Genomic DNA, 18,701 nt, shown 5'->3' with positions numbered 1-18,701 from the left:
AGTGTGCCACTACTATATACTAATGGCGCACCACAAACAGGGTGCGCTACTAGTATTCATTTTTTTTTCATTTTTCCATACATACTAATGGCGCATCAGGTCGAACTGCGCCATTACTAGTTCTAACTAGTAATGCCGCACTACCACGCGGTGCGCCATTAGTAAGCTTCCCCCTCACTCCACCCGTTCCCCTCCCTCCCTTCCTCCCGGCCCACTCGACCTAATTTGCCCCCTCCGCCCCAACTGTACGCCGCCGCCGCCGCCCCCCCTCCGTCCCCTCCGTCCCCTGCCTCCGCCGCCCCGACCCCCGCCGGAATCCACCCCTGCCGCTGACCCCGACCCCTCCGGCGACCGGCCGCACCCGCCCAAGTACCTCTCCTCCTTCCTCCTTCCTCCCTCTCCACCCTTCCTCCCCATTCCATCCCTCCCTCCCCTTCTGCCGCGCCCTCCGCCTCCCCACTGTCCTAGCACCCACGGCAACGACACGAGGCCTCGCGCCCCCGCACCGCCGCAGCCCCATCGTCTCTGCTCCGGCTTTGGGCCTCCTCCCCTCTCCAGATGGAGCGCTGTCGGACCTCCGCCCGGCCGCCGCAGCCACAGCCCGCTCCCGCCCCGGCCCCAACCCCAGGTGCGGCGCCGATCCACCCGTCAACTCACTAGCCTGCTCTGGCTTCGGGCCTCCTCCCCTCTCTAGATGGAGCGCTGCCGGACCTCCGCCCGAACGCTGCAGCCGCAGCCCGCTCCCGCCCCGGCCCAACCCCAGGTGCGGCGCCGATCCACCCGCCCCGACCCCGGCTGAGGGGCCTCCTCTTCTACGTCCGGGCCAAGATTGACGCGGAGGCCGCAGGCGCCTTCCCGTTCCAGAAGCAGTGCAGCGTTGGCTCCGTGGTGTGCACCGACCCGACCCTCTGCTTCAACAATGGCAATTCTGAGGTCGGTGGTGCCTGTTGGGAAGACAGCTCCGAGCCGGCGTCTGCAGAATGCAGGTTCGGTGAAGATGGCAATTGCAATGGCAATGGCGGTGCGTCGCGGGAGGTCGATGCTCTGGAACAACCGGTGCGTTCCAGGGATGTCGTTGAGCTCTGCTTCCCTAGCCGAATCCATGAATGTGGTCAGTGATTATTTGGGGTTTTTGCTTCGGTAGTTCTTGCATGGGAGTTGTTTTACATTTTTGGTGAAAATACACTCTCATGGAACGAAAGGGCAATCAGTGAGTACAACTGATATGATGTTCTTATGTCTTGATAATATGCTTACTCATATAATAGCAATAGAAGGAGGTTAATAGTTATGCTCACGAGGATGTGTTCTGTTACAAAATTGTAATGCCAATATGTGCTTGATCTCTTATCTCTGGTTTGGGTTCATGAGTATTCAGGCAATCGGATGGGACCATGATACAGATAAAAAAATGCACCGTCTTTGGTTCTTTCTCGTTGTTCGATATGAATTTCTTAGTTCACTTGAGCATCGATTCAGAAAAATTCTTCCACACATAACCTGATGATATAAGCCTCAAGAAAACTGAAGTAGCAGCAATTGGTAGCGATAGCTAGCTAGCTTGACTGGATTATGTGCTTAATTCACTAAATTTGGTTGGTGAAGATGAATTAGCAGCTCCCCCATGTAGCTAGAATTGGTATGATTTCTATGGAGAATGACCAATTGGTAGCGATAGCTAGAATTGATGGATAACGGTGTTGGATGAACAATGTGAAACTTTTGTAATATGTAACGATGGAACTATGTGTGGGCTATGTATGTATATATGATGGAACTTGTGTGTTGGCTATGTATGTATATATGATGGAACTTGTGTGTTGGCTATGATTGTTATATGGATGCTTGTTGTATATATATGAGTTGGATATCTCATAGGTGAAATAGTGACCTGAAATTAAGAAAAAAATTAAAAAAATGTTACTAATGGCGCACTACCATGTGGTGCGCCATTAGTATAGAATACAATAGTGGCGCACTGTGGGCAAAACTAATGGCGCACTGCATGGTGCGCCATTAGTATACCAGATACTAATGGCGCACCAGTGGTGCGCCATTAGTAAAAAATTCTAGTGGTGTGATACTAATGGCGCACTGGTAATGCACCATTAGTAGGCAAAACCAGTGCGCCATTAGTAGGCCTTTTCCTAGTAGTGGTCAGCGGAGGGCATGTTTTGTCGCGAAATACAGAGGCCCTTCCGGTGGGTCCCAGATGTTAGGTGGAGGAATCATTATTTTGTGCGTAATAAGGAGGCATTTCCTTGTGTGCGGCCGTGGACCCAGCTGTTAGCCTCTCCACTCACAGTCTACTTCTGATGGTGTCGTTCGTTGACCACGTTGACCACGCCGCGCCAAGCGCATCCAAGGTGGTGGACGACGGTGAGGCCCCGGATAGCAACGAGCCAGAGATGGGAAGACGCGGGAGTAGAGTCGCAGACTGAGAGGTGTATGAGGGTTAACTGGTTCTAGTGCTGTCTGGTTCGGCAGCCGGTGGAGAAGAACAGGAGGTGTGGAGGGGTGGAGGGATGGCCTGGTCAACGGTGGAGTAGCGCTTCATAGCGAAGCGTGCTAAGCAGAGATGCTAGCAGCAGGAGGCGGGAGGTGGTCCCGATGGATGCCGGTTGTTGGATGTAAATCCAACGGCAAACATGTCAGAATCATTTGTTGACTAAATTGACAACAACTTCCGTTGGCTTTGACCTATTGGCCCACATTTCAGCCTCCAAAAATGTGGCACATATTCAAACCATTTTTTCAGAATTTACAGTCTTTTTTTGCGAGGTAGAATTTACAGTCAGTTTGATCTTTTTTTGAATTACAACCATTAGCTAGGCTGGGTGAACAAATAATGTAGCGTCCATGCGGCCCATTTATTTTATTTCCTAAAAAATTACAGGCCATTTGCACTTTCTCGAAATACACGATTTTGCTGGGATGATTCTAATTATAATGTTGGGTTGGGCCAGCAATGTTATCAAAAAATAAAACGGGGCTGGGCATTTTGTTATAAATATATTTAAATAATAAGTGATATTATTAAATTCGTCCTTAAATCTTACCAAGCTTTTGTACACAATCACTAGGATTTTCGTGCCAAAATAATCCAGGATTTTATTTGTAAAGAAATTATTTTTATAAGTTAATAAGATGTGGGATATTGTTTTCTTACATATGTAAGTATGTGTTAAATATATGATGACAATAAAAATAATATATAATAACATATAAAATAATTTAAATATATATAATATAGTTAGAAGGGAAACATAAGTTGGACCTAGCGTTCCTATTCTTATATAGGAAAATAGAACAGACCTCTATGTTTTCTTCAAAAAAATACATAAATTGGGCTGCTAAAAATAAAACCTCGGATGGGAGGTCCATAGGCCGGTCGATACATGACGGCCCTAAGAAAATACAAACATGCCTATGGACCTCCCATCCGAGGTCGTGGGTTGCGCATGTTAAAAATGAAAGCCTAGACGGAGCAGCCCAAAACCACGTCCAACACTTGCCAAAACTTCGTCCCTCGTTTTCTCTGTGTTTCGCACACTCGACATTGTGTTGGCATTTTGACTGTGCATCATATGAAGATGTGCTATGCATGAATGTTGATCAGCATGATGTTAACAGGCTGGTAGTTCCATTTTTGTCCATGAATAAAACTTCCAACATGATGTTAACCATGTTTGAAAAGGCCGTGTTATTATAAATGCTCTGCCTCTGAAAGTTGCAGTTTCTTATCTGAAACTGAAAGTTGCAGTTTCTTATCTAAAACTGAACTTGCAGTTTCTTATCTGAAACTGAAACTTGCAGTTTCTTCTCTGAGAATCACATTGTCTGCACTTTTATACTCCTATGAAACTACATTTTTTTAAGTGCTAAAAATAGATCTCTAGAATTCATAAAATACTTCATATGCTCAATACTGCTTATCTGAAATTCAAAAGAAATTCATATCTGAAAGTACTCTCAAAATACACAACACAAACAACAATTCACAACCTGCAAATACTGACAACCCTAAGCTCCTCCTTACAATTCACAACCTGCCCGACTATTGGGCTAGGGTGGGGGGGCATCCCCCTCCTATTCCTCGGTGGCAGACAGCCGCCCCGTGAGATGATATGAACGTCTAGGGAGACGATGGCGGGGAAGCGTCATCGGGCCAACTGCTTTCCTCCTCTTGCAGTTGGGTTTGGTCGACGAAGACTCCATCGGCTCGCTCTGGCAGGACACCCTCACAAAAGGCACCCTATAGATGCTCAATCGTTCAATCTCTGGTGGATGCTCCATCTGGGATCGATACTCCCACCACCGCTCCCTCACGATCGGATTCGGTGAATCTGTTTGCTCCATGGCCCAGAGGTGCAGCTCTCTGTACTCCGGCGCGACTCCCTCCAGGAGTATCGCCGCCTTTTCGCTCTGTTGCAGATATTTGGCCACGGATGTCGCCGTCACAGCTAGTTGGTCCTTGTTGTCAAACCAAGACTGTATCTCCAACATCCTAGTTAGCTTCACAGGGTCGCCGTCTGCGATCCTCACGTATTGGTTGTACTCCTCCATCAATCTACTTCTCCACATCACCTTCACTCACCGGCGGTGGTTTTTGAATGGACGAGGAGAGGAGCAGCCCTGGTTTTGGATTAGAACGGGAGAGGAGCGACGCTGGTTTTGGACTGGAATAGGAGAGGAGGGGCGGTGGTTTTGAAATGGAAGAGGAGAGGAGCGGCGCTGGATTTAGTTTGGAACAGGAGAGGAGTGGCGGTCGTTTAAGAGGATAAGAGCGGAAGAGCAGCATTGTTCTTGGAAGTATTCTTTTGTTGTTTTGCGTATTTTGGGTCAAAGCTTGAGCACGTACCCCATGCAAAATGTGAATGCATGTCACCAAAAATTGTATCATTTGGTTCGTATCTGAATATACTTTCAAATTATATTATTTTTGCAACGTATAATGTATATTTTATGTGCGAAAATCATGGTCAATTATGACGCAGAATAAAAGGGAGACTAGTTAATGTGGGGTCGTTTTCTTAATTGAAGGGTAAATTGATTTTGATTTTGGTCCAGTCACAGCGCGCCGGCCTTCTCGTCCAATCCTAAATCGCTGCCGCACGCTCCTCTCCCTCTTCTCCATTGCAAAACCACCTCCTCTCCTCCCCATCATGTAACGCCCCGAGCCCGGCGCCCCAGAAGACTTCTAGCTATTCCGAGTTTCGCCGTGTGTTTTATTTGCTTGTTGCATTGCATCATGTCATCTCTTGCATTGCATCGTTTCATCATGCCATCATATCATTAATTTTTATAACTCTTCTAAATAAATTGTATGGATTTTTCGATCCATTTATATCGAGGGAATTCACTTGTGATTTATCTTTATAACATATTAAAGCCTCTCAATATTATTAGGGAGCTATATTAAATATTCCACTAATTCGGAATCACCCATAAACACACTTGAAAAATAATTTTGTTTCCTTTCTGCTTCAAGTTTGGTCTCCAACCTTGCCATGTATTCTTTTATCATATTCCGGAGCTCCACCAAAAATCCGAACATTTTTGGACCTTCCCAAACCTCACTTCCTATTCAAATCATTTGAATTTAAATCAAATGAGTTTGAATTTAAACTTTCGGTCATGCCCACTTCTATTTTTCTTGGATCAAGCTCATTTTTATGAGTCCGGGAAAATTGTCCGCATGCGCAAATTCTTTCCCTAACCCTCTCTTCTTTTCTTCTCTCTAATTCTTTTCTGCTAAAGAATATGAGGGGGACAGAGAGCCCAGCCAGGCCTCTGGCCACTTCTTTCTCTAGCGGGCCGGCCTACAGCGGCCCAACTAACCCGCCTAAGCCCAGCCGCATCTATCTAACCCTAACCCTCTCCCCTGCCCGATCCCCATCTCTCCCTCGTCCTCCCTCCAGCGCCGCCAGCGCTCGACCCCGCTCTCCTCCTTTCTCCTCGATCCCCTCTTCCCACCTCGCTCCTCCTCACCGTCCTTGCACCCCTCGCCCGTGGCCTCTCACCTCCTCTGCTCACAGTCGCCTCGGCCGCAAGCCGTCCCCGTCGCCCAAGCTCCTTCCTGCGTAGCACGCGCCCGGGCCACCCCGTCGTTGGCGACCCGTCTCCGGCTACCTCTAGCGCCACCAGCAGCAGCTTCAGGACGTCCCCGCCACCAAGTCCCTCGCCGCCCTGCTCTGCATCGCGGTACCCTCTCCACTGCGCCCGCGGCATCGAGCAAGGCTCGATCCGGTCGTGCGCGTTGACCTCGCGCAGCCCTCAACCTCCCCTCGCTCCCGCGCTTCGCCCTCGCCGGAGAGAGAATCAGGTCGGAGCCCCGTCAGCCTCCTCGCCACCATCGGCGCCTGACAGCACCTCCTCTATCTGTGACTCGTGCTGCTGTTGCTCGCCTTGCCCCTGCCATGGCCTTCCTCCTCCTGTGCCTGCAGCGATGCTGCCCTGCTGCAGCCGCTCTTCCTGCGTGCTTCCTTCCTCACTGAGCCCCGTGGCGTGGCCCTTCTCCGGCAACTAGCGCCCCTCCATGGACGACCACCACTGCCTGTGCACGCCTCTGGATTCATCCAAGTACGATGATGTTTTTGTACAAGTACGCTACGGAGACCAAAACCACCAAGTCCGCACGGGAGCCCGAACGACTACTTCCACGACGATGCGAGTACAAGTACCCTCTTCGTGGTTTTCGCCAAGTACCGCACCGGACGCCAAGTACCCCTTCGAGTTGACAAGACCGGCAAGCCCGACGACCTCGAACATCTACGAAAACATGTACCACTATCGTTGCCGTGTACCACTACGTCCAAGTTCCACTACAAGATGTACCACTACCGCCGCCGAAGAGTCAAGTGTACAACTACCGCCGCCGTTGATTCGACAAGACAATGTGTACAACTACTTCCACTACCGTCGACACGTGAACAACTACTTCCCACGACGACCCGTGAACGACTACTTCCTTCGTCGAACTCGACCCGCTCCGAAACACAAGCTTCGAAGGTATAATCCCGAGATGACGACCGCCCGTGACCGAATGCATGTGTTGTATGAGATGCACCCTATGTTTGGGCCGTGTTCGAATTGTCTTTGCACATTCCTCGTTTGCCATGCCGCCGTCCCGTGGGAACCCAGAATCCGGGAGCACCCCACCATCCTTGCATGACACGCTCACGCCCACTTCTCATTTGCATTGGTATCTCACTCCAGTTATCGAGACCGGAATGTTGTCGTGGCACCATTTCCATTTCGCCGCCGTGGCACCTTTTTCCTTCCGCCATGGCGACAAATGCCTCGTAACATGCTTATGTCAACCTTTTAATAAATTGCATAAACTTGTATATGTCATCCGCATCACGATAACAACATTTAAAATGTTTAAAATTATGTTTGCATTAAATTGCTAAAGGATATGGGGATTTTTCGGAATTGTTGTTTGTTGTTTCCGGCCTCATTTAAACTTGCCTAAATAGGTGGTTTGCTCATGCTTCACGCCTTGATATGTTTAATAACATTTAATATTGTTGGGTACATAACCGAGAGAGAACTAAATAATTGATGTGGTGTTCTGTCAATATGCAACTCGTTGCATATTGAGCTCCACTTAATTTGTAGTATTGTTTGTTGCACTTTGCCATGCCATGCCTATTTAAACCGGACAAGCATCATATTTGGTTGTGCATCATGCCATGATTATGTGATGGTTGTTTACCATGTTGTTTCCTTCTTTCCGGTTTCCTTCTCTCGTTAGCTTCGGTTTCCTTCCGGAGTTGTGAGGATTCGTTCGACTACGTTCGTTTGTCTTGTTCATGGACTCGTTCTTCTTCCTTGCGGGATTTCAGGCAAGATGACTATTACCCTCAATATCACTTCTATCTTTGCTTGCTAGTTGCTCCGTTCTATCGCTATGTTGCGCTACCTATCACTTGTCTGTCAAGCCACCCAAATTGCCATGCCAGCCTTTAACCTTTTTCACCCTTCCTCGCAAACCATTGTTTGGCTATGTTACCGCGTTGGCTCAGCCCCTCTTATAGCGTTGTTAGTTGCAGGTGAAGTTGAAGATTGCTCCATGATGGACAAGATTATGTTGGGATAACACAATATCTCTTATTTAATTAATGCATCTATATACTTGGTAAAGGGTGGAAGACTCGGCCTTATGCCTGGTGTTTTGTTCCACTCTTGCCGCCCTAGTTTCCGTCATACCGGTGTTATGTTCCTTGATTTTGCGTTCCTTACACGGTTGGGTGATTTATGGGACCCCCTTGACAGTTCGCTTTGAATAAAACTCCTCCAGCAAGGCCCAACCTTGGTTTTAACATTTGCCACCTAAGCCTTTTTCCCTTGGGTTCTGCAGACTCAAGGGTCATCTTTATTTTAACCCCCCCGGGCCAGTGCTCCTTCGAGTGTTGGTCCGAACTGAGTAGGCTGCGGGGCCACCTCGGGGAAACTTGAGGGCTGGTTTTACTCGTAGGATATCCCATACAGTGTGCCCTGAGAACGAGATATGTGCAGCTCCTATCGGGATTTGTCGGCACATCGGGCGGCTTTGCTGGTCTTGTTTTACCATTGTCGAAATGTCTTGCGAACCGGGATTCCGAGGCTGATCGGGTCTTCCCGGGAGAAGGTATATCCTTCGTTGACCATGAGAGCTTGTGATGGGCTAAGTTGGGACACCCCTGCAGGGTATATTATCTTTCGAAAGCCGTGCCCGCGGTTATGAGGCAGATGGGAATTTGTTAATGTCCGGTTGTAGATAACTTGACACCAGATCCGAATTAAAACGCATCAACCGTGTGCGTAGCCGTGATGGTCTCTTTTCGGCGGAGTCCGGGAAGTGAACACGGTTTTGGGTTATGTTTGACGTAAGTAGGAGTTCAGGATCACTTCTTGATCATTGCTAGCTTCACGACCGTTCCATTTGCTCTCTTCTCGCTCTTATTTGCGCATGTTAGCCACCATATATGCTTAGTCGCTGCTGCAACCTCACCACTTTACCACTTCCTACCCATAAGCTTAAATAGTCTTGATCTCGCGGGTTTTGAGATTGATGAGTCCTCGTGACTACTATCACCACAGTTGCAGGAGCCGATGATACCAGTGCAGATGATGCAACCGAGCTCATATGGGAGCTCAACGAAGATCTTAGTTTTTGCTATGTTTTCTTTCTTGGTGATTAGTAGTGGAGCCCAGTTGGGACGATCGGGGATCTAGCAGTTGGGTTATCTTCTTTTCTTTTGGCTTCGTCTGTAGTCGGACTATATGTGTGTACTCTGAATGATGCATGATTTATTATATGTTCATTGTGTGAAGTTGCGATTGTAAGCCAACTCTTTATCCCATTCTTATTCATTACATGGGATTGTGTGAAGATGACCCTTCTTGCGACAAAACCACAATGTGGTTATGCCTCTAAGTCGTGCTTCGACACGTGGGAGATATAGCCGCATCGTGGGTGTTACAAGTTGGTAATCAGAGCCATCCCGACTTAGGAGCCCCCTGCTTGATTGTTTGCTGGCGTTGTTGAGTCTAGAAAAAAATGTTTTGAGTCTTAGGATTATATATATCGGAGGGTAGGATTCTTTTTACTCCTCAGTGCCTTCGTCGCTCTGGTGAGGTCTCCTGACATAGATGTTTTGACTTTCCTCTCCTCAAATTTCACTAATTTTTTTAGGATCACGCGGGTATCTTGGAATCATTCCGATGGTTTTGTGACGAGAACATTATTCTTGGTGCCTCCTGTCTTTTATGTGGCAGTGACCCGGGGAGTTGAGCTCCGAGGTGTAATCGAGGGAATTCACTTGTGATTTCTCTTTATAACATATTAAACCCTCTGACTATTATTAGGGAGCTATATTAAATATTCCACTAATTCGGAATCACCCATAAACACACTTGAAAAATAATTTCGTTTCTTTTCTGCTTCAAGTTTGGTCTCCAACCTTGCCATGTATTCTTTTATCATATTCCGGAGCTCCTCCAAAAATCCGAACATTTTTGGACCTTCCCAAACCTCACTTCCTATTCAAATCATTTGAATTTAAATCAAATGAGTTTGAATTTAAACTTTCGGTCATGCCCACTTCTAGTTTTCTTGGATCAAGCTCATTTTTATGAGTCCGGGAAAATTGTCCGCATGCGCAAATTCTTTCCCTAACCCTCTCTTCTTTTCTTCTCTCTAATTCTTTTTTGCTAAAGAATATGAGGGAGGGACAGAGCCCAGCCAGGCCTCTGGCCACTTCTTTCTCTACCGGGCCGGCCTCCAGCGGCCCAACTAACCCGCCTAAGCCCAGCCGCGTCTATCTAACCCTAACCCTCTCCCCTGCCCGATTCCCATCTCTCCCTCGTCCTCCCTCCAGGGCCGCCAGCGCTCGACCCCGCTCTCCTCCTTTCTCCTCGATCCCCTCCTCCCACCTCTCTCCTCCTCATCGCCCTCGCACCCCCCGCCCGTGGCCTCTCGCCTCCTCTGCTCACCGCCGCCTCGGCCGCAAGCCGTCCCCGTCGCCCAAGCTCCTTCCTGCGTAGCACGCGCCCGCGCCACCTCGTCGCCGGCGACCCGTCTCCGGCAACCTCTAGCGCCACCAGCAGCAGCTTCAGGACGTCCCCGCCACCAAGTCCCTCGCCGCCCTGCTCTGCATCGTTGTACCCTATCCCCTGCGCCCGCGGCATCGAGCAAGGCTCGATCCGGTCGTGCGCGTTGACCTCGCGCAGCCCTCGACCTCCCCTCGCTCCCGCGCTTCGCCCTCGCCGGAGAGAGAACCAGGTCGGAGCCCCGTCGGCCTCCTCACCACCATTAGCGCCCGGCAGCACCTCCTCTGTCCGTGACTCATGCTGCTGCTGCTCGCGTTGCCCCTGCCATGGCCTTCCTCCTCCCGTGCCTGCAGTGACGCTGCCCTGCTACAGCTGCTCTTCCTGCGTGCTGCCTTCCTCGCTGAGCCCCGTGGAGTGGCCCTTCTCCGGCAACTAGCGCCCCTCCATGGACGACCACCACTGCCTGTGCACGCCTCTGGATTCATCCAAGTCCGATGATGTTTTTGTACAACTACGCTGCACAGACCAAGACCACCAAGTCCGCACGGGAGCCCGAACGGCTACTTCCACGATGATGCGAGTACAAGTACCCTCTTCGTGGTTTTCGCCGAGTACCGCACCGGACGCCAAGTACCCCTTCGAGTTGACAAGACCGGCAAGCCCGACGACCTCGGACATCTATGAAAACGTGTACCACTACCGTTGCCGTGTACCACTACGTCCAAGTTCCACTACAAGATGTACCACTACCGCCGCCGAAGAGTCAAGTGTACAACTACCCCCGCCGTTGATTCGACAAGACAACGTGTACAACTACTTCCACTACCGTCGACACGTGAACAACTACTTCCCAGGACGACCCGTGAATGACTACTTCCTTCGTCGAACTCGACCCGCTCCGAAACGCACGCTTCAAAGGTATAATCCCGAGATGATGACCGCCCGTGACCGAATGCATGTGTTGTATGAGATGAACCCTATGTTGGGGCCGTGTTGAATTGTCTTTGCACATTCCTCGTTTGCCATGCCGCCGTCCCATGGGAACCCGGAATCCGGGAGCACCCCACCATCCTTGCATGACACGCTCACGCCCACTTCTCGTTTGCATCGGTATCTCACTCGAGTTATCGGGACCGGAATGTTGCCGTGGCGCCATTTCCATTTCGCCGCCGTGGCACCTTTTTCCTTCCGCCATGGCGACAAATGCCTCGTAACATGCTTATGTCAACCTTTTCATAAATTGCATAAACTTGTATATGTCATCCGCATCATGATAACAACATTTAAAATGTTTAAAATTGTGTTTGCATTAAATTGCTAAAGGATATGGGGATTTTCCGGAATTGTTGTTTGTTGTTTCCGGCCTCATTTAAGCTTGCCTAAATAGGTGGTTTTCTCATGCTTCACCCCTTGCCATGTTTAATAACATTTAATATTGTTGGGTACATAACCGAGAGAGAACTAAATAATTGATGTGGTGTTCCATCAATATGCAACTCGTTGCATGTTGAGCTCCACTTAGTTTGTAGTATTGTTTGTTGCACTTAGCCATGCCATGCCTCTTTAAATCGGACTTGCATCATATTTGGTTGTGCATCATGCCATGATTATTTACCATGTTGTTTGCTTCTTTCCGGTTTGCTTCTCTCGTTAGCTTCGATTTCATTCCGGAGTTGTGAGGATTCGTTCGACTATGTTTGTTTGTCTTCTTCATGGACTCGTTCTTCTTCCTTGCGGGATTTCAGGCAAGATGACTATTACCCTCGATATCACTTCTATCTTTGCTTGCTAGTTGCTCCGTTCTATCGCTATGTTGCGCTACCTATCACTTGTCTGTCAAGCCACCCAAATTGCCATGCCAGCCTTTAACCTTTTTCACCCTTCCTCGCAAACCATTGTTTGGCTATGTTACCGCGTTGGCTCAGCCCCTCTTATAGCTATGTTAGTTGCAGGTGAAGCTGAAGATTGCTCCATGATGCACAGGATTATGTTGGGATAACACAATATCTCTTATTTAATTAATGCATCTATATACTTGGTAAAGGGTGGAAGACTCGGCCTTATGCCTGGTGTTTTGTTCCACTCTTGCCGCCCTAGTTTCCGTCATACCGGTGTTATGTTCCTTGATTTTGCGTTCCTTACACGGTTGGGTGATTTATGGGACTCCCTTGACAGTTCGCTTTGAATAAAACTCCTCCACCAAGGCCCAACCTTGGTTTTAACATTTGCCACCTAAGCCTTTTTCCCTTGGGTTCTGCAGACTCAAGGGTCATCTTTATTTTAACCCCCCCGGGCCACTGCTCCTTCGAGTGTTGGTCCAAACTGAGTAGGCTGCGGGGCCACCTCGGGGAAACTTGAGGGCTGGTTTTACTCGTAGGATATCCCATACAGTGTGCCCTGAGAACGAGATATGTGCAGCTCCTATCGGGATTTGTCGGCACATCGGGCGGCTTTGCTGGTCTTGTTTTACCATTGTCGAAATGTCTTGCGAACCGGGATTCCGAGGCTGATCGGGTCTTCCCGGGAGAAGGTATATCCTTCGTTGACCGTGAGAGCTTGTGATGGGCTAAGTTGGGACACCCCTGCAGGGTATATTATCTTTCGAAAGCCGTGCCCGCGGTTATGAGGCAGATGGGAATTTGTTAATGTCCGGTTGTAGATAACTTGACACCAGATCCGAATTAAAACGCATCAACCGTGTGCGTAGCCGTGATGGTCTCTTTTCGGCGGAGTCCGGGAAGTGAACACGGTTTTGGGTTATGTTTGACGTAAGTAGGAGTTCAGGATCACTTCTTGATCATTGCTAGCTTCACGACCGTTCCATTTGCTCTCTTCTCGCTCTTATTTGCGCATGTTAGCCACCATATATGCTTAGTTGCTGCTGCAACCTCACCACTTTACCACTTCCTACCCATAAGCTTAAATAGTCTTGATCTCGCGGGTTTTGAGATTGCTGAGTCCTCGTGACTCACCAGATACTATCACCACAGTTGCAAGTGCCGATGATACCAGTGCAGATGATGCAACCGAGCTCAGATGGGAGCTCAACGAAGATCTTAATTTTTGCTATCTTTTGTTTCTTGATGATCAGTAGTGGAGCCTAGTTGGGGCGACCGGGGATCTAGCAGTTGGGTTATCTTCTTTTCTTTTGGCTTCGTCCGTAGTCGGACTATATGTGTGTACTCTGAATGATGTATGATTTATTATATGTTCATTGTGTGAAGTGGCGATTGTAAGCCAACTCTTTATCCCATTCTTGTTCATTACATGGGATTGTGTGAAGATGACCCTTCTTGCGACAAAACCACAATGCGGTTATGCCTCTAAGTCGTGCTTCGACACGTGGGAGATATAGCCGCATCGTGGGTGTTACACATCATCTCCATTCCAAAACCACCGTCTCGCCTCTCTGTCTTCTTATCTTCTCCTTTGCAAAACCACCTCCTCTCCTCTCCATCATCTCCATTCCAAAACCACCTCCTCTCCTCTCCATCATCTCCATTCCAAAACCACCGTCTCGACTCTCCCTCTTCTGATCTTCTCCATTGCAAAACCACCTCCTCTCCTATCCATCATCTCCATTCCAAAACCACCGTCTCGCCTCTTCCTATTCTGATCTTCTCCATTGCAAAACCACCTCCTCTCCTCTCCACCATCTCCATTCCAAAACCAGCGTCTCGCCTCTCCCTCCTCTCTATTGTAAGACCACCGTCTCTCCTCCCATCTTACAAAGCTAGCACCAGACCACTCAGAAGGACATCTATGGAGAGGATGCAGCAGCGAATCAGGCAAATCGCCGGTGGCGACCAGGAAAAGTTAGCCAGGTTGCAGGAGATCCTTAGTTGGTTTCACAATGAGTGGGAGATTTCAAGGACTGTGCGGGCCATGTGGCAATGTATGCGAAAGAGCGAGATGGCGGTGATGATGGCGGCGATGTACATGTACTCCTCGGCGGTAGTCACGCCGTAATCCTCCGAGATCATCGAGTATCTCCTCTGGGTGATGGAGCCGACAGATTCGGCTGAGGCGACAGTCAGGCGGAGGTGGTGAGCGTACAGGTCGAAGGTTGAGCACCCAGAGGATAACGATTCGATCGAGTATGGTGTGTTGTTTGTGAGGGTGCAGAGCCAGCTGGAGCCACAGGAGTATTCGTTCACCCACCACAAGAGGAGGCCGGATGGCGCGACGTCACTTCCCCGCCGTTCTCCATGGTTCCCTCGATGCTCGCCTCATTTCAACGGCGGCGGTAGGGTTTAAGGTAAGCTTCGCACTAACCAAATCTTCCACCTACTCATGCTTACAATCAGTGTCATAGCTAATGAAAATCATGCTTACAATCAGTCTCCGGGTACTATGCCAATCACCCTAAAATACCTCTGGACCTTTGGGTCAAAGTTGTGACACAATGTACAAACAAAGAAAAAAAGATTGGTGCTTCTTTTAGAAAAGAGTACTCCCTAGAAAACTACCAATATAAGCTAGTAGTATTTGGTTAGGATTTGCTGCCGAGAAAGATCCGTCCACAGAGAGCGCCACACATCCCACTAGTGGTGGTGGATGCCAATGCGTGCATGCAGCATGGTTGGTGTCGATAATTTTTACTTAGCACACCTTGCACTCTGCATATATGCCGGTTCCATACGTACATTTGTGCAGTTCCACCAAAATGCAGCTGAATAACCCTATTTGCAAAGATAATGAAAAAACATGATTACATTATAGTGGCACTAGTTGATGAAACACACAAAATAAATAGAAGAAAATATTGCGATAGTATCATAGTATGCCATTCTGCGAGGGCGAGATGGGCCCTGCGACGCCTCATACGGTACGCCTCATACTGGACATCGTCCCAAGTCTCCCAGATAAACCTTCTGCCAGTTATGAACATCAGTGTACAGCGGTAGTACAAGGAGGCGCCTTGAGACATCCAAATCTCTATTTTTGTACATATCAACTAAAATTAAGCACCCCAGTTTGCAGAAACGCTTAAACATTAACAATGGGACTAGTTGATGAAACATACATTAACAAACAGAAGCACTTTATTTATCTACATTGGAAATGAAATGATAGAGATGACACTCGCTCTATTTTAACTGTATTATTACTTCATTTTATCAGTGACACTAGGGTCGAGCAGGTGGCAAATGAGGTGTATCGTGCGTCGCAAGGATGGAGGTCGGGGGTGCTTAGACTGGGATGCTGAAGCTGGCTCTTTCAGTCACCAACATGGATGATTCAATTCATGGGACCTTTTGGTGCAGTTCACCTAAAATGAAGCAATGTCCCGTGAGCTAGCAGCTTCTTCAAAAAACTTTAAGAAAAGGGCTCCAGCCCCGGTTCCATTTCCATCAGAAAACGAAACCCACAGAGCTTCTTCTTCATTAGTTGCAATAAAATTTAGCAACATCAAGGTTTGTTATGAAGCTCCTGGAATGCTCAACTATAATTTGGATATCATTTGTGCAGTTCAACTAAGATCGAGTGTGAAATGTATATCTTTGTTTGCACAAAAAAGGTGGAAAGGAGGGTGACTAACAAGTGTTGAAACATGCATCAAATGAAAAGAAGCATGTTCCTTATCTGAATGGCAATCCTACAAGGACAGTAGCAATTTCTAAAGCAGTGGCATTCTTAGATATTAGTGTGGGCATTAGGATTAACTATGACAACCGTTAAATACGACATTACTTTGGGCACGGGAGAGTAGGCGGACCAGGACAGTTCCATTTCTAATGAAAAGAACCAACTTATCGTAATGGGAAATTTTAGCAGGACATGTAAAGAAGTGCCATTGATTCATATTACTAGAGGCATTACATTGAAAACAACTTTGGTTTAACGTGTCCTTACTTTTAACAGTGCGACTGCTACATTTTGCCAGTGGCATTACATAAGAGTGGCTCGGGGCAACAAACATCACAACAGGATATCTGGGTTGGTCCCATTTTTGTTCGGTATAGCCACCTTATACTGTGTCATGCTAGCAAATCTTGTGCTGGACTTACTCTGTTGACTTGTCCCCCAGTCCCCACTTTCTTTCCTTTTTCAACCAATCGATCGGGTTTATATTGAGTTTGTACTGTGTTTCCCTTTATTTCCCTATCAGACCTAGAGACCAGTTGGATAGCCAGTCTCTGCTACTTTTCGCCCCCATTATTTCCTCTTTCGACCAAGTCCTAGATTCAGGTAACAAATCCGCCCCCACCCCCACCCCCTTTCTTCCTTGTTTGAACCAAGTAGTACTAGATTCGAGTGGGTAAGAGCCGTCGCCGACGACGACCGCGTGAATATTGTACCGTCTCAACTTCCCGGCGGAGAGGATCCGGCTGGATCTGTGACCAGCGGTGAGCAGAGAGAGAGAGTGTGTGGCCACCGCTATCGTGTTTAGATCTGGAGAGGCCGAGATAGTGTGAAGAGAGCAACACTAGCAAGCAAGCGCGGGGGCTCCTGCCTATATAGTGGAGTAGTACATACTAGTTTTCTTTTGTCTACCGGAGCCGGCTTGACCTCGTCAATGACTGTCAAGAATTTTTCATGCACGTGGCCCGGAGGCGCAGTTGTCGTCATTTTGATCTGAAGCGCCGGATTATAACATATAACACGAAAAAATGCCACATGACAAGAAATCATAACCTCACTGCCCAAAGGAGACAACATGAATCCCGTCGGACAAACTAGACGAGGAACAAAGCTCAAATTAAAGATAAACTTGTAGAAAAGGGGTCCGTCGATAGATGTCCTAATTAACATAGCCGGCTTGACCTAGATGGCAGCCGAGTAGTCTTCGTGCATGTGCCCCCAATGAGTCATTGACTAGCCCAACTCAGTTGTCGCTGTTTAACCCTCGCAGTGATCCGAAGCACATGACACCTAATTTTGCGAGATGACAAGAAACTTTTTTTTAGATTTCTCACCACAACTACAGCCATGTACAACACAGCCTGCATGATATGTAGACGATAGCCAATCCAGGCGTGTCTGCTGGAGTCTGGTCACATGCATGGACGAACTGATCTTCCGTGTCTTTCAGGGATTGTCCAGGCACCAACGTAGTACAACACTTCTCTAGTACTATCGCTCGTCTCCCTCTTCTATTAAGTCACCCAACTTGCGGGGCCGGGGAGTGTGCCTATGTTCGGTTCTCAATTGCCGTCCCACATGTGTGTGCAAATGCAATTTGACGCGCGTTCCATTGGGAGAGCAGTGTGCCAGACCGACCGACCTTTTGGGGTGCGACAACGCGACGGGTGTGCTGTATACTCCATACATGTGTACTGCCGTTTTCTAGACGCTTTGCTCCATGGCGCAGGCGCAATCCATGGATACAAAATTATTATACTGTATACTATTTAAAAGTCGAGGGCGGGGATTTTCCTGCGCGGTAGGCGGCGGGGCAGTTCCGCCTAGTCGGTTTGACAGAGATGCGAGAAGACGAGGGAGTAGGCTGCTGCAAACGTAGGGCTGTGTGATTTGACAGCGAGTTACTGCTGGACAGATTGGGCCCCATGATTTGACTTGGCATTATCATTTTAATTGCGGCGCTACTACCGGCGTGAGTCTCCCGATTCCTGACCACCTCCATACATGTGTCTCTCCCAATGCTCCACCATGTAGTAGAGGCTGGCTCTTGCATGAGAGCCCACTTCTCCACTTTTTCCTTGCCTCTCTTTCCTCCACATATGCAAAAATGCCATGTAAAGCGCACTATTGTACTTACTTTTACTTGCTCCTATAGGTGCTAAGATTGCCACATAGGCATAAAGTCTGATGTGGCAAGTTAATCAAGAAGAGAGAGACTAGTTTGGTGAGCCAAGGAAGAAACGGTGCTAAGCGCGTGTACCTAGGTGAAAAGACAATTTTGAGTATATAGCTAATTAAATGAAGCAAACTTAGCAACACCATTTCATTGGAAGAGGTCACTCCTTGGCAAATGCAATAAATACTAGTACTCCATGTGTCCTAGTGTCAAAAACGTTCTTATATTATGGGACGGAGGGTGCACTTCGGTGTGCTGCCATTGTAGAGAGTTTGTGGGTGTTTGCGGAGTTTGTCTTTATTGGATACAAGGCATGGCCTCCATTCCTAGGTCTAGGGGCTCTTGTTTCTGGCACAGATGATGTGTCATGAGTTGTTGGGTCTTGTTTTTGCCGATTTCC

This window comes from Triticum dicoccoides, chromosome 7B (assembly GCF_002162155.2).
Source record: "Triticum dicoccoides isolate Atlit2015 ecotype Zavitan chromosome 7B, WEW_v2.0, whole genome shotgun sequence".
NCBI classification, from domain to species: Eukaryota; Viridiplantae; Streptophyta; class Magnoliopsida; order Poales; family Poaceae; genus Triticum; species Triticum dicoccoides.
This window is presented reverse-complemented; position numbering follows the sequence as displayed.